The sequence below is a fragment of the Sorex araneus genome, chromosome 2 (assembly GCF_027595985.1).
Source record: "Sorex araneus isolate mSorAra2 chromosome 2, mSorAra2.pri, whole genome shotgun sequence".
In the NCBI taxonomy this organism is placed as follows: domain Eukaryota; kingdom Metazoa; phylum Chordata; class Mammalia; order Eulipotyphla; family Soricidae; genus Sorex; species Sorex araneus.
In genome coordinates this window covers 103,720,208-103,736,443 of record NC_073303.1, presented here as the reverse complement: position 1 = coordinate 103,736,443, position 16,236 = coordinate 103,720,208, and the positions used below count along the sequence as shown (strand labels likewise).

The 16,236-nt window shown below is 54.4% G+C and overlaps 1 protein-coding gene across 9 annotated transcripts in view; it reads right to left on the bottom strand.

The window, feature by feature from the left end:
- Positions 1 to 16,236, bottom strand: part of MTSS1 (MTSS I-BAR domain containing 1) — a 146,538-nt gene that overhangs the window by 129,319 nt on the left and 983 nt on the right. The window lies entirely within an intron of this gene.

Below are 16,236 nucleotides of genomic sequence, written 5' to 3'. Positions count from 1 at the left end.
CTGCACTCAGGAATTACTCCTGGCGGTGCTCAGGGTACCATATGGGATGCTGGGAATCGAACCCGGGTCGGCCGCGTGCAAGGCAGACGCCCTACCCGCTATGCTATCACTCCAGCCCCATGCCTTTATTGCTTTTCTAAAAGAAACCGCTGCCTGGGTTCCCCCAAGACAAACTGCTGCTTCGCAACGGGGCGTGCGTGAAGTCAGGACCCCACCCCACCCCCCACCAGGCTGCTCTCACCGACCGAAACACGCTGGTAAGGAAAGTCGGCGCAGATAAGCACCCCCAGAACAAGAAGCAGCTATGATCTGCCCCCGCTAAACTTCCATCCCACTCTGAGTCCAACGCTCCAGCCCCACCAGTGCGTTTCTCCACACACACACACACGTCCAAGAGACGACACACCCGAGCTCAACACTGCACGTGGTGACCTACGCACAAGGCCAGCCCAACACTGGGGGCTGCGTGTCGGGACCCGGCCACCCCTGCCCTCCCTGGTGTGCGTCGCCACCCAGCTCCCAAACTACTCGGGCTTACTGGGGGTGGAGGGGAGCTTGGGCCTCACCTGACAGTGCTCAGAGATGGCTCCTGAGAGGGCCCATGGAACCACATGGGGTGCCAAGGAGCAAGCACCACCCACTGGACTATCACTCTGGCCCCTACTCGCTATACACCCGTGACTCTGGGGGGGGCGGGGGAGGAGGCTGCCTATGCTTCTGTTCCCCTTTAAACTGAATTCTCCCAGGAGGGGGTGTGATGGCCTTATCGGGCCAGGCTGTGAGCAATGTTTCCTTTATTATTTACTATAGGAACACACCACCCTCTGCACACACCACTGTCCCCCGAGCACGCTGCCCCTCCCGCACGAAGCAGAGCCTCCTTCTCGGCACCCATCTACCCTTGGGGGTGCATGGGTCATTCCGACAGTTACTGCCTGGTTCACAGTGTCTTTCCGCAAAGGTCTGTTGGGGTCTAGGCCAGTTTAATCTCAACCTTTTCCCAACCACGGCCCCCTTTCAGCCCTAGTATCATTCCCGTGCTCCTCTATCCCACCAGCTGATGCCCCCCCTCCCGAGCGTCATGCTGCAACACCCACCCCCACCCCATTTACGTGATTTTCACCTGTGGTCCCCTTGGAGTCCCCTCGGGAACCACAGGGAACCAGAGCCCCAAACTGAGAAGCGCTGGACTGGAGGGGCTCACGGACAGCCAGTGCAGGGCCAGAGAAGGAAGGGGGCCGGCTCTCGAGTCAGACTGCCCAACGTGGCACCCGCCTGCTGGGTGGTCTGTGACTTAGTCACCGGCTGCCACCCTGTCTTCATCCACAGACACTGCTCCCGGTGGTCCGGCCTCAAAGGATGCTAATGAGAGTAAATGAGAGAGTCCACGTGTTCTCAGAGGCTGGCTGGCCTTTTTTTTTTTTTTTTTAAGGAGCACCATAAAAGCAGGTGAGCGCGGCTGCAATAAGCTGGCCATGCTGACTCAGATATTTAATGAGCACCTACTACGCGTCAGCACCAAGCAAGGCCCAGGCCAGGCAGGGCTAAAGAGGCCTAAGTGTGAAGGAATCGGGGCTGGTCGGAAGGCTGACAGGAAGCCAGGGATTCCCTGGCTTTCAGACTCCAAATATACAGGACTGGAAGGGGTTGGGGTGAGCGTGGCAGGGTGATGACTTTACCTAGCAGGAAGGCAGGGAAAAGCAGAATGAGCCAAGGAACATACAGAAGATGGGGCCTATTCCCAACACAGTCATTTTCTTCCCCTAGGACATGCCCCAGGCAGGGGTGTTCGAGGGGGGGCTGGGGTTGAGCAGAGTGGGAGCTCCTACTCATTCACCAACCACCCCTCCGAGGAAATAAAAAGTTATGGGTTCGGGAAATGGAAATCCCATCACCAACTCCATCCATTCAGAGGAAGGATTACTCCGGCCTGAGCCCCGGCCCAAGAGCTGCGTGAACACCACCTCAGAGGCGGGGCCCAGGAATCGGAATGAAAACTCTCCCCAGAGGATGTCAGGATCCAGGCAGGAGCTAAGGGCCTTGGAAGTGGTTGGCCTCGGTCATTTCCCCAGGCCCGGGTCTTCGTCGGGCGCCCTCATGACAGGGAAACACCGAGAGGGAGCTAATCAGCGCTTTCTGGAAGGTTCTATGCAAAGGGCTTTGGACCCAAGGGACCTTTGACCCAAGATAAAGCTGCCAAGAAAAACATCAGTGGCAACCCATGTCCAGCTATCACAACAGATTCACTGCAGAACAGCTTAAAAATTAGACACACAGGGCCTGAGAGAGTACAGCGAGCGGGCAGGGTGCCCGTGCCCTGCAGGCAGTGTGCACCCAGGGGCCTCCGTGGTCCCCTGAACACCGCCAGGAGGGATCCCTGAGCACAGAGCCAGGAGTAAGGCCTGAGCACCGCCGCTGTGGCCCAGGAAAATCACACACACACACACACACACACACACACACACACACACACACACAGAGCACTGCCAGTGTGGCCCAGGAAAAAACACACACACACACAGCACTGCCAGTGTGGCCCAGGAAAATCACACTCACACTCACCCACACGAGTGCCAGCTCAACAGGCCGGAGGGCATGCTCTGGCCCAGGCCCAATCCCTGAGCACCACAAGGAGCAGCCCCCACAAGCACCACTGGGTGAGATCCCCCCTCCAAAAAAAAAACAAAAAACACATTGAAAGTAAAAATGGAGGCAGCCTGATCCACTGCTCCTTGGGCTCAGGCCCGGCACAAGCTCCCAGGGACGTGTCCGTGCTCCAACTGCTGGCACAGGCTCCCTCCGAGACACTTAATTCACAAGCTGGCGCTCACATTTGAGGTGAATGACGGCATCTGCCCCATGGTCCTCACCACCACCCCACTACAAGAGCAGAAGGGCCAGGAAGGGGAGGGTCCACTTGCTGTGGTACCCCGCAAGGCTTGACAGGAAGCCCAGTGCACACTGGGTGTGCAAAGGACAATGGGAAGTACAGATAGCGGGACACTGGGCAGTCTTTAAAACTGTGGGCTGTACAAAAGTAGAGAGTATGGGGGAGATTGTCCGCCATGGAGGCAGGGGGAGGGCTGAAAGGGGGGGGATACTGGGGACATTGGTGGTGGAGAATGTGCACTGGTGGAGGGACGGGTGTTTGGTCATTCCATGATTGAAACTCACACATGAAAGCTTTGCAACTGTATCTCACGGTGATCCAATAATAAAAGAATAAAAATAAATAAAATAAAACTGTGGGCTGTAATCACTTATAAGGACAGGCAGGGGGAGGGGAAGAAGGCATTCCTCGCACAGCAAGGCATGAACCTCTGTCTGGAACGCGTGCCTACAGCCCACTGGGCAATCAAGCGGTTATGAACGACTTGCTCCCGACTTCAATGAGGTTTCTGAGTTTTTCTTCCATTGACTTTATATCCCTTACATAACCGTTAGAAGTAATCCCTCATGCAATGCTCTCAAAACACTTGCTAATTTTTTTTTTTTGAAAAAGCTTCCTCCTCCAGTGACTTAATTAGGGTGTCCCTAATTAAGACCAGCTCCACATCAAAGAGGCCAGGTTCCAGGGGAGCAGGGCTCCAGGTCTCCTTCTGGGTGCAGGGGGACCTTGGTCCCCCCCAGCACTGATGCCTCCAGGAGCCGCCGCGTGCACAGAGCGCCCGGTTTGGCTAGGGGCTGCCTCCTGGCTCTGCTCCCCACTACTTGCTTCCTCTTGGGGTGTCTCATCCAATGACTCAGGCCCAGGATCACATCCTGCTGGCGAGCTGGCTTTGAAGGTTCAGTAAACAATCACTTCAAAACAAAGAGGGGCCATTAGAGCGGACTCAAAGACTTCCTTAATAGCCAGGCGCTCCGCTCAGCTGGGAGCAGGCCCCAGCCAGGCCTGGAACCCAGCAGGGCCTGTGCAGCACCTACGCCCTTTCCTGTTTTGTGCTGTCTCGTGCAGGGGTGCACAGTCCTCCTGGGGGGGGGGGTCTCCAGGTCTCCAGCTCCCCAGGTTAAGCAAGCAGCTGTCACCCTGAAGGCCCCACATGCAACATACCTCCCCTGCAGCTGACAAGTGAGCCCCCCGCCCCCCAGCCAGTCCCATCTCTGGCTGGTCAAGCCCCCCAACTCAAAAATAGAACCAGGGCAGCCCCTGGGCTTGTGGGAGCCACTCGGAGAAGAGCCCAGTGTCCTCTGCTTTATCTGATTCCTCCTGAGTCCTAAAGACAAAGAACAAAAATCAAACAAAAAATCAAATAGATGTGCTAAATGGACTTAGCTGAGAAGCCGGGAAGGAAATGCTGAAGCCAGGGTGCAGGGACCCTCAGGAAGGGCTCAGCTCGAACCCCCAGCTCTCCCCTCGCCCCCTGTCCCGTGACCTAGGCAGGCAAACGGCTCAACCTCCCAGCTCCTTGTCGCTCCAACCCCCCGCACTGGGCAACTGGGAGAACAGTCTGTGCTATTGGATCAAACCAATTCCCTAAAATTCTGGCTCGAAAATGACGGAGAAAAAAAGAGATGCACATAAAAGTAGACTACAGCCCGAACAGGATGGCCACTTAATACCTACGTTGCAGACCACAACATCCTAAAGGAGAGAGAGTAAAAGGGAATGTGCCTGTCACGGGGGGGGGGGGGGGGGGGGGCGGCGCGGGTGGGTCCTGGGATCGTTGGTGGTGGAGGAGAATGGGCACTGGTAGAGGGATGGGTACTGGAACACCGTATGACTGAAACGTAAGCATGAAAGCTTGTAAGTCTGTAACTGTATCTCATGGTGATTCATTAAAATTTTTTTTAATTTTTAATTAAAAATAATTATTAAAAAAAGATGCACATCGTTTTCTTTGAGGAAAAAGTCGCAGAGTCTAACTAAAGTAGAAAGTCGTGCCCAGCTGTGTCCTCTCAGTGCATGTTAAATAAATAAAACGGGGTTCTTGGCTTGGGTGCCACCTGTAGACGCGGCTGGATTCCCCGACTCCTTCCTCCCACTCCCCAGGGGAGCCAGAGGCCCTGCAGAGCCCCCAGCAAAACCCTGCAGCCACCCCCAATCACCTGCCTCGGCTCTTCTCCAGGGAGAGAGATCAGGGCAAGGTCCGGGTCCCCAGGCGTGCCCCTAACGCCCGGGCACCGCCTGGCAACAGCAGGCGTGTCAGGGTGATTTGCTGATTGTGTCGGCGCCGGCCCTCTCAGGACACTTCTGCTGAAAACTGAAAACTGTGTCACTTTCCTTCCGACTTGTTCCAAAAGCAGAGAGGGCAGGGCCTGGACTCCTTAAACACCCGAGGGCGTCCAGCTACCTGCAGGGAACTGCTTGCAACCGAAGGGCCAGGGAGCCCCGGGAACAGGGCGCTCCATTCACGCCCACCACCACACGGACCCCTGGGCATACCCCTTCCCCACTCCCCCTTCACACCATGAAACAGAAAAGAAAACTGAGGCTTGAGGGCCTTGCTTGGAGTCACAGACTTGGAACAGGGCAGGGCAGGGTCAGGCTTCAATGTCAAGGACAAAACCACTTGAGGCAGAAAAATCAGGAAGAGGTCAAGAAGTCAATAAAGCAGGCAGGGAAAAAAAAAATGCCTGCAGGGAGGGCCTGGGTGGCGCTCAGTGGCAGAGCACTTGCCTGTGTGAGGCCCCAGGGTTGGTATGGGGGCGGGGGCAGCCGAAGAATCCTAAAGAGACAAATGTCTTCCAAGTTGCAGTGTCACCCACCCCCGCACAATCCCGGCAGATGGGCAGCTGATGAGAAGCAGCTGGCCCATCAGGAAGCCCATGCACAGGCCCTCCCCAGCCCGAGGACCAACCCACACTGTCCGGGGACGAGCAGAGCAAACCAGGAGCGCGGGGTGCGTTCTAAGAGGCGAGGATCCAGTTAGCAGGCGGGCGGGCCGCTCAGAGCCCCCTCAAGGGCTAGGCTGCCAACCTGGCTTGGGCAGCGAGGAGGAAGCCCCATCTGGCCGAGTCTTGGGAGGGGATGGGACACTTTGTGCCACACAAAAGACACCGAAAGAGACACCCCAACGCTGTGGAGGAGAGGAAAAATAAAAAATGACCCTGCAAAAGCAGCTGCTCTTGCCAAGGGTGGAGGGAAGGTGACATCGGTGGTGGGATCGGTGTTGGAATACTGAATGCCTGTAACAAATCATCACGAACAACATTGTAAATCACAGCGTTAAAATAAAGGGGGAAAGTGGATTTTTGTTTTTTGTTTGTTTGTTTGTTTGTTTTTAAAAAAGCAGCTCTTAGGGCCGGGTAGTACAGCAGACAGGGTGTCTGTCTTGCACACAGGCAGCTGACCCAGGTTCAATCCCTGGCAACCCTTATGGTCTTCGAGGATCTGCCAGGAATAATTACTGAGCAAATAACCAGGAGTAACCCCTGAGTATAGTCAGGTGTGGCCCAAAAATCAAAACAAAACCCAAAAAAAAAAAAAAAGGGAAAAAAAAAGGGCAGCTCTTGATTGTTCTGACTTCACCCTCCCTCCTCTCAGTGAGGTCTGGGGATGGAGCTGCCATCACATCCCCAGGACCAAAAAGTTCAAACAAATGTCCTGGGGACCCTGTCAAACACCCCTGCCCCCACCCCCACCCTCCCCTTCTGTACACGGACAGCAGGTTTGCAAAGAGAAAGGCAAACAGGCCTGCGGAGCCAGAGGAGGTTCTAATGAACTCAGGTAATTTACTCAGCAAGATAAAAAGAAAGGTCTCATTTCCTGCAACTTCAAGGCAAACTCTCCACAAGGCTGGGGACAGGCGGGTCCTGTTTGTCCTAGGAAGCGGCAGTCATTAGGAGCCTGGCTGGGAGACCTCAGAACCCCCATCCCCCAGCCCACCAGGCTGAAAGGAGGCTACCCCAGACGCTGGAGGGGCAGCAGCAGTGAGGTGCTTGCTGGCACGGGGCCCACCCAGGCTTAAGCCCTGGCACCCGACACACGGCCCTTGCAAGCCTGCCCGAGAGTGAACCCTGAGCACAGAGCCAGGAGCAAGCCCTGCGCAGAGTGGCTGTGGCCCCAAAACAAGAAGGAAAGCTAACCCAGAAGACCCGGCAAGACCCAAGCCCCACACCAGCCCGTGCTGGGATCAACCCTCCCCCCCACACAACCCCTGCCCACCCTGCCACTTCAGCACCTCATAGGAGTGGCTCCTAAGCACTGCCAGGCCAAGACACAAATAGAAATAAAATCATGTGCACAGAATCCTCCCAACAGCCCATGCTTTCATTACACCTCTTGGACAGAAGAAGAAAGTGAAAGGCCAGCAGAGATCAAGGACTGAAAATGAAGGGCTGGAAGCCAGCGAGAGGAGTTCCGAGGCAGTGATACACACCGTCAGGAGGCAGAGAGCGGGCTATTAAGGAGCAGGGTCACTGGCAGAGCTTACCAACGGTCCAGGGACACAGAGAAGGAAGGGAGGGAGGGAGGGAGAAAGAGAGAGAGAGAGAGAGGGAGGGAGGGAGGGAGGGAGGGAGGGAGGAAAAGGAAGGAAGGAAAATGAAGGAAACAAAAGGAAGGAAACAGAAGGAAGGAAACAGAAGGAAGGAAGGAAGGAAGGAAGGAAGGAAGGAAGGAAGGAAGGAAGGAAGGAAGGAAGGAAGGAAGGAAGGAAGGAAGGAAGGAAGGAAGGAAGGAAGGAAGGAGAAAGTCCTATGCCCAGCCACAAGTGGCCTCCATTCCCAACCAGGAGTAGTTCTAACTCCCGGCTTCTCCCCCTCCTGTGCTAGCCGAGGCTGTGACCGAAGCCGTCCTGGCTAACACCTCAACCCCCAGGACATTAGTCTCAGGCTGCTGATGGATTGATCTGACACGAATCAAATACAGGCAAATGCGGTGCCACACACAGCCTGTCAGCCGGACCTGACTGACAGGTGCTCCAGCTCCAATGACGTCATGGAAATGGGACCGAGGGAATCTTGGCTGGTTGGTTAATCGGTGTGAATGAGAGGTGACCCCCTTTATAAAAAGATCTGCAAGTATGTGTTCACACACACACACACAACATGTGAAACATCTACTCGTGAAATGTATTTTTGCAAATGTTTAAAATTTTAAATAACATGTTTGGAGCTGTTTTCTCAAAAAGGGGGGAAAAACCCTGGGTTATAAAACCTCCAGCCTGGAGGGTAGTTTATAAAAGATTTGCATTGTCTAATAAGGCAGCCATGAGCCCCCGGAGGCTGTTTTATCACATTAAAAGTGGGAAGGGGCGGAGAGTACAGTGGTTAAGGGACGTGCCCTGCTTGCAGCTGACCCAGGTTCAAATCTCAGCACGGCATACGGTCCCCTGAGCACTGCTGGACATGGCCCAGAATAAATAATCATAATACAAATTTGAAATATTTCTTCCTCCGCTGACCAAGCCACACTCCCAGGGCTCGCTGAAACAGGTGGCCAGAGTCACAGTAGCTGACAATTTCCATCCCTGCAGACAAGCCTATAGGACCCGACTCTTACTGAAAAAAACAGCCAAGTACCCGAGAAACGCTTTGCTCTTTTTACAGTTCCGTTTAACGCTGCGTTTCTCCTCTCGCCATAAAGCACACCCCACAGGAACACATGCCACCTCGATAGTTTCCCGGTGTTTGTGGAGTGCAGCCACGCCCAGCTTCTCCGCACCACTGCGACTCAGACTCCGACTGAGACGTTTGAGGGGGTGGATATCGCGTCTTGCCTGTGGCTGGCTGGAAATCAGAATTCAGCAAGGAATCAGCACCTCAGAGGCTGGGCCACAGAGGCAGGGCCGTGGGAAAAAGCACTTGTTTAACACAGCCAACCGGGTTCGATCCTGGGCACCACATATGGTCCCCCAGCACCACCAGGAGTGATCTTGGGAGCACCGCTGGACGTGGCCGCCAAAGCTGAACCTTGGGGGATGAAGGGCAGCATCCACTGCCCGGTCCAGTAACCCTGGCAAAGCCGTCCCAGGCCAAATCACCCCCGCCTAGAACTCAGAACAGGCCCCATCCCGAGCAAGCAAATGCCTTTCACCACTGCCCAAGGTCTTCGAGGGAAAGAAAGCAAATGAAGCACAGCTCAAAAGACACTCAAGTGATTTTTTTTCCTCTCCACCAACTTGAACTTGACAGGAAGAGGAAAAACCACACTCAGAAACCAGAGCCAGGCTTGGCATTGGCCAAAACCAGCACAGGAAGGAGTGCTGTTGGCAATCCCTGCCCGAGGCTAAGGGTTCCACGGCCTCCACCCACCCCAACCAAAGGAAGCACCTCCCTGGCCTGGAAGAGTCCTCCCCACCAGGCCAGGAGGAGCTCTGCAAGGAGGCACTGAACTCTGGATGAACTTGATTAACTCAGGTCATCAGGGGGGCTGCAGACCTGTGGCCTTCCGTTCTCCCTCCCTGCCTCCAACCCCCAGGAGGCTTCATCTCCCTCTGCCCCAGGAGGTGAGGGAAACCCCAGGTGGCCTGTTATTCAAGACTGTGGATGCAAGGAGGATGTGGACACAGATCTGTAAATCACAAAGGAAGCGGTTTCCGCAAAGGTGATGTCCAGACCCAGACACCAAGTTCCCGGCCCACAGCTCCTACGCACATCTCCAGGCTAGCTCTGGGGTTGCGTCTCACACAGACAAGGTCCCGACTCCTTCGCTGAGCCTGCATCAGGGCTCACAAGCGAAGTGCTTTCTCTCTAGAAATAAATCCACGCCAACCCCAGCTTCCTCTCCAGCAAGGCTCACCTAGCTCGGCACTCAGGGATCGCTTGGGGCAGTGCTTTGGGGGACTATATGGGATGCCAGGGATGGAACCTACGGCGGATTTGTGCAAGCCTGCGCAAGGCAAGCACCCAGCCACTGTACTACCCCTCCGCCCCCCTCAGGCAGCCTTTAAAGAGCTCCAGCTCGAGCACTAACTCAACCAAGGTCTGAATTTCAGTCCAGCTCACCGTATAGGCTTTAGACAAATGTGCCGAACCTGTCTTCTCAACTGTAAAATGGGCACCACGCCTAGCACAGAGTAGGTTCTCTGAGAAGTCACTTCCTGTCCCCATTCTCCAAAGGCTATGAGTACTGTGACTCCAAACACACACCAGGTAGCCCATTGGCGGACCTTAAACTGAAAAGCACCTGGGACTACTAACAGGTGGGGAAGATGGGCCATACTTTTACGGGTGGGCTGCTCTGGCAAGGCATACTCGGTGGGTTCTGCTTAGGGACTAGGGGTATCTTTTGTTTTGCTTTGTGCGGTGGTTAGTACTGGTAAGAAACCTTCCGAAGCCTCCAGCTATTTGAGGAAGAAATCTCGGCAATCAAAATACAATGGGCTTCCTCAATGCTCAGCCAATTAATTTAGTGCCTCTCCCGGCCAGCGTGCTACTTAATAAGGCTGTATCAGCAGTGCCATCTGCAAATTTGAGTTAAACTGCTTAAGGCATCTGTCGGTTCACTTTAAGGAGCCCCAAATACTTCTTGTCTGATGTCCTAAGCGGCTAAATCTGTCCTCTGGCTTTTGTTTTGGCTTGGGGAAGAGGTATTTCTTTGTTTTTAAGAGAGGTGCGGATTTTAGGGGAAAGTGTCCTCCAGGCAGTTCCCAGAAGTAATGGCAGATTCATAATGATCTCATTTTTTCCAAACCCATTTTGAACTTCGAAATGGTCTCACTAAGGAAGGAAAGCCTCCTGCCAGCACTCACCCATCCCTGGGAAGATGGAAAAAGCCTAGATGAAAATTACAGATAAAGCATTTAATGGATCAATAGGTCCAACCTCCTCACCCTCCAAGCATTTTAAAACCTCAAATGAGCTGGCCAAACTGACAGATAACCTTTTTTTCTAATATATAAGTTTTTTTTCCTTTCCCCCCCACCCCTGATAGGCAAAAGAAGAGTTCAGAGGTCAAGAGATTAGCAGCTAAAAAGAGACTCTCAAAGGTTCCAAGTTTTACTTACACTGAAAACTTGTTCCCTATTTGAAACTAAACTTTCCTGAGAATCCTGTATCTTTCCATGCTTTAACTCACAGCTTGGAGAGGTGGGTGCCTGGAGCCGGGCTCCATCAAGACCACAGCAGGCCATGATCCTGTAAGGCAAGAGCCGAAGGAGGGAAATTTCCCACCAGCCAGGGCCTAGGAGTGTTGCCTGTCCACATCTACGGCATCCCAGACCGGAACTTCAGAACACAGCATCCGGCAAGAAGTCGAAAGCAATCTGGTTGAATGGGATGTACATGGAATTATCCCAACTGACTACAGCCATAGGGCCTGTATGAGGGGTTGAAGTCCCTGGTACCACCAATGGGGGTGGGGGGTAGAAATACTTTTAGTCAAGAAGAAAAACCTACTCCTTCGCAAAAAGGGCAAGATATGAGCAGCACAAACAGAGCTGGAACATGCCCTCCGTTTCTTAACGGGCATCCCCGGGGTAGATCTCAGGCAACCTCTCCTCTCCCACACGCCCCAACAGAGGAAGCCGTAAACTCTGGGCAGACACAGCCATTTGCTAGGAGAAGAGCCAGCATGGGGCCATCTGGACTCTCCCAGGCTGGCCTGCCTTTGTGTGGCACCAATGACAAAGAGGCCCATCAGCCTCCAAGCACGGGGCCCCTGGGGAGCCACCAGGGAGGCCTGGGCTGGGTGTTTCCGTCACCATCCTAGAGAAGACATTTCATCAAGATGCAAAGGGCGGTCCTGAGGAGACCAGAGCTTCCTGAGGCTTGACTACAAACCCTTATTTCTGGGCCACCATACTGTATTAACATTAGGTATTTATGGGGGCTGGGGGGCTCCCAGGGCTGCAGCTGTCCAAAGGGGGGGGGTCCTGTGCACCAGCTCTTCACTGCTCAGCAGGGAGACCCTCCAAACAGGAGGCCCCCAACAAACACCAAATAAGGGAACCCGGTCATCGGACAGGAACCCCAAAGTCCAACCGGAGGGAAGAAAACAACTCTGAAATCATTATCCACCCCTTGGACCCATTACCCGCATTCTTGATCTTCTGATAAGTGGGGGAAAATATCATGCATGCCTTCTGACCACAAAAGATGTCGATGGAATTCAAGAAGTCCCTTCAGCAGTTCTAATTTTAGGCCGAATTTCGGGGGAGAGGATACTGGTGGCAAACGGGTGGGGCTGGCGGGGGCAGAGACAACAAGGCCCCTATTCTGCTGGGCACAGGTGCTGGTAACAGGACACCCCTGTCTAAAGTGAAGGCGGGTGGAGAATTGAAGGTGTGATCAGGTATTTTTTCACCCTGCTCACGTTATATAACCCTGAGCACACTCTCCAAGTGAGTTCAAAGTTCTCCCCACATCGGGCCCAACACAGCACCTGACATGCTCAATCTTGAGCAACAAGGCAGGAGAAAATATTTGATTTTAGCAACCAGGTTTGAAACACACGGACACACAAAGCAAGTTACTCATTAAAAGAAGGAAAACATCCATAGAGTCAACTGTCCTCAAGTTCGGCCAGAATGTCCTGGTCTTTCAGGACTCCCCAAGATCACCAAATTCCACACTGGCTCCAACACACGGATCAATTCTAAAGGGCGAATAGAAAAATCTTTGGGACAGGCTGGGACGGGTTGGGCTATACCCAACATTGCCCAGGGGCTACTCCTGGCAAGGTTCCGGGGACCGTATGGGGTGTCAGGGATCAAACCCCAGTTGGCCACATGCAAGACACTTGCCTTTTGGGGGGATGGAGCAATAGCACAGCAGGTAGGGCGTTTGCCTTGCACACAGCTGACCCGGGTTCGATTCCCAGCATCCCATATGGCCCCCTGAGCACCGCCAGGGGTAATTCCTCAGTGTAGCGCCAGGAGTAACCCCTGTGCATCACCGGGTGTGACCCAAAACGCAAAAATAAAAAAAAAAACAAAAAAGACACTTGCCTTGCCAGCTATACTAGCTCACCACCCAAATCCTTTTATGCTGTTACACCTGTCAGAAATATAGCGCAGCGTGTCACAAGCATCTCAATTTTGGGAAGGGGACGGTTTGGGCCATGCCTGGCCATGTTTAGGAATCACCCTTGGTGGTGCTCGGGAACTATGAGGTGCTGGTGATTGAACCAGGGTGTCAGCCACGCACAAGAAACATACCTTAAAGACCTGTTCTATTTCTCTGTGTGTTTTGGCAGGGGGGGGGGGGGAGTCACCTAGGAGCAATCATCAGTTTCTTTTTTTTTTTTTTTTGCGTCACACCCGGCGATGCACAGGGGTTGCTCCTGGCTCTGCACTCAGGAATTAACCCTGGCGGTGCTCAGGGGACCATCAGTTTCTTTTTAAAAAAATGAATGGCACAAACCTCTTTGCAATATTAAACCCATTTTTGTGAGACTCATGGAGAGACGCCGTAAGAGACTGCAGACCCGGAGCCAGGAGTTGGCCAACTGCTCTGGTGTCCACGCAGTTCCTCCCAGGCTCCTGCTCCCCCGGCAAACGGGCCCAGAGCCCTTCCGTCCAGCCACATGAACCTCTGGTCCCCCTTTCCTGTGGGGCCAGCTCTCCACCAGATGAGCTGATTTATGGGGCCAGGCGGAAAGGCAGGCAGTAAGCGATTTTGCACACTGCTGTTCACAGGGACCACTGCAGGGTGGGAGAAAGGGGAAAAACACAAGGCTTCCTCTCCTCAAGGAATCAGTAAGTCGTTTAACAGCTGCTGCTGCTGCTGGGGGAAAAATAGTGAGGATGTCTACGTACTCTCCGACTCCCTCTCCCTCACCCCACCCTCTGCCCTGCCGCCAAAAAGAGTAAAATGCCCCATCCACACAGCTGGGTGCCTGGCCCCAGGAACGAGAAGCAGGAGGCGTCGGAGGCTAGCGCTCCCCACGAGAGCTCCCGTCATCTCATCTCGAGGGCCTGGGTTGTTCAAGGATGGATGTCCCTAAGCCTTGAAATGCCTCCATTTTTGTTTCTTCCCAAGAGGAAACTCACTCCCTTCCTGTGCTGTTGTACATTTTAGAGAATCCAATAATACGGCAAAGAGGGCTGTGGGGGGGAGTTTCCTTACTCTGGCCTCACCCCAGTGGGCTTCCAACCCTGACCGGAGTCTTTCCCAGGCCACAGAGAGGGGACCAGAGGCCTGTGTGCCCCTTGGCGGGAGTTCCCAGGGGAAGAAGGAGATAAGCAGGTCACGAGAGAGTCAGCTTCCCGACATGGAAGCCGGACTCGAACGGAGGGTGCCTTGAAGTCACCGCACACAGCTCATCCGACACGCCATATCCTCCTCCCAAGTATCTGCTGGCTAAGCCACAGGGCAGTCAGGATGAGGAGGAGTTCCAGGCAGTGTGCAACAACTGTCTCCTGCGTAAACAAGCCATCAAGATTCTTCTCCCTCTTCCCTCTATCCTCTTTTTTCCACGAACCATCTGAAATCCTGCAGACACCCCACCACCTCCTTTCCCGGCTTATGTTCATGCCTTTCCCTTTGCTTTTGAAATCCTCCATTAACAAAACCACCACCAGGAAAAGAAAAAAAAACCTTGTAAATAAATGCCTGGCCCACAGGATGTTGACCAAACCCTACGAAAGTCAGAAGGAAAGAAGCGTAACCTCCAGCTACAGATTCCCACAGGAAAAGGGGGCCTTTCACTGCCATTCCGCAGAAACACACAAACCCTGAGCACCCACAACCCCCCCCCAACCAGAGGGCCCTGCAGGGTGCCCACCCTCTGGGAAGCTGCCTACTGGGGGCTTTGAACCGAAACTTGGATCAAAACTGGTGGACACGAAGGGTCCAGCCTGTGTTCTGGATTAAGGAACAAAGAGAAAAGACAAAAAAAAAAAAAAGAAACTTCAATGAGAACCCTCGGAGACTGCAGCAGGCCTAGCCGGGAGGTGGCTGGGGTCCCGGTGACCAGGAGGGCCTGGGGACCTTCATCCCTCGCCTCTAAGAACACACACAGGCAGCCTCACCTACCCCACTCTTCCCCTGCTGATCACAATACACCAGGTAGGCTTCGCATGACATCGCACTGGATTCTAAGGAGTGCAGAGTTCGAGTTACTAAAGATTACCCCCAGACAGAGCAAGGAAGCACTCATCTTTGTCTCAAAAGAGCACTTGGGACAAACACTGATGGGGGAGGGGTGGGGAGGGAAGAGGGAACAGCCCGGCACATTCAAGAGGCTGGGCTAGAGGCATTCCTGCACACACAGGGTCTCTCTGAAGAGGATGGCTTAAGCGACAAGAATGCCCATTCCCGGCAAAAGGCGCAGGCTCCAGAGTGACATTTCACAACAGGCAAGCCTAGGATGATTGCACCTTGGAAAAAAAGTTCATCCCTGGGCCAGGAGGTGGTGGGCTGGAGAGGGTGGAGAAGTAGGCCCTGACCACTAGGCATGTCCTCCCCCAAGACCAGCCCGGAACCTCGAACCCTCTCCCCAGCCAAACAAAGCTCATCCCAGCTCCCAGGCAGGCGCGGAGGGGGGGGGGACTGTCCACACCCACCCGTGGCACAGCTTTCCAAAGCTGCCCACTCATTTTGAAAGCCGAGCTTTTCATTAAACACCACCTCCCCGGATCTGCTGAGGCAAACTGGAGATGGGTCGGAGCCAAAGAGAAGCGCCATAAATACACATTACAGAAACACACACACACACACACCCCAAAACCTACACCTAACGCCCCCTACTCCCCACCTCCAGCCACAGCACCAGCGGGTGCTATTTCCTTCGCATGAGTAATAGAGCTCTAGTCCCCTCTCTGCACCAAAATAATCTACGTGCAGGGATCAGGTTATCCCCAGTCCCACCCTTTGCAGGAAAAATTGAACGGGGTGGTGTTCCCCGCCCCCCACACACAGAGGCACGCGTGCGTGCCCAATAGTCACAATCCTCGTAAGCGACCAGCTGGAGTGCGCGCGCGCGCGTGCGCGTGCGTATGTATGCGTGTGTGCGTGCGTGTGTGTGTGTGTGTGTGTGTGTGTGTGTGTGTACGCGCGCGCACGCTTGCTTTGGGCGTGGAGGACTGGGAAGTGAAGCAGTTTGGGGGGAATGAGGTGGGGAGCGCCCCTGCCTTGAGCTAGGGGCAAACGGCGGTGGGGGGGGGGGCTGCAAGGCAGCTCTGGGAACTTCGGCTCCGCTTCCCACCCGGGAATGCACGCACACCCTCACCTGCTTCCCAGCAGCCTAATTAATAACCTCATTTCCTTGGGTCCCCCCTCCCCCCGTCCCCGCCTCCCGAGCACCGGATAAACCGAGGAGGGAGGGAGGGCTGGAGGGCAAGGAAGGCCTTGCTCAGGCTCTCCCACCCGAGGCATGGGGGGGGGGCGACGGGTGGGGAGAGCGAGCGAGCA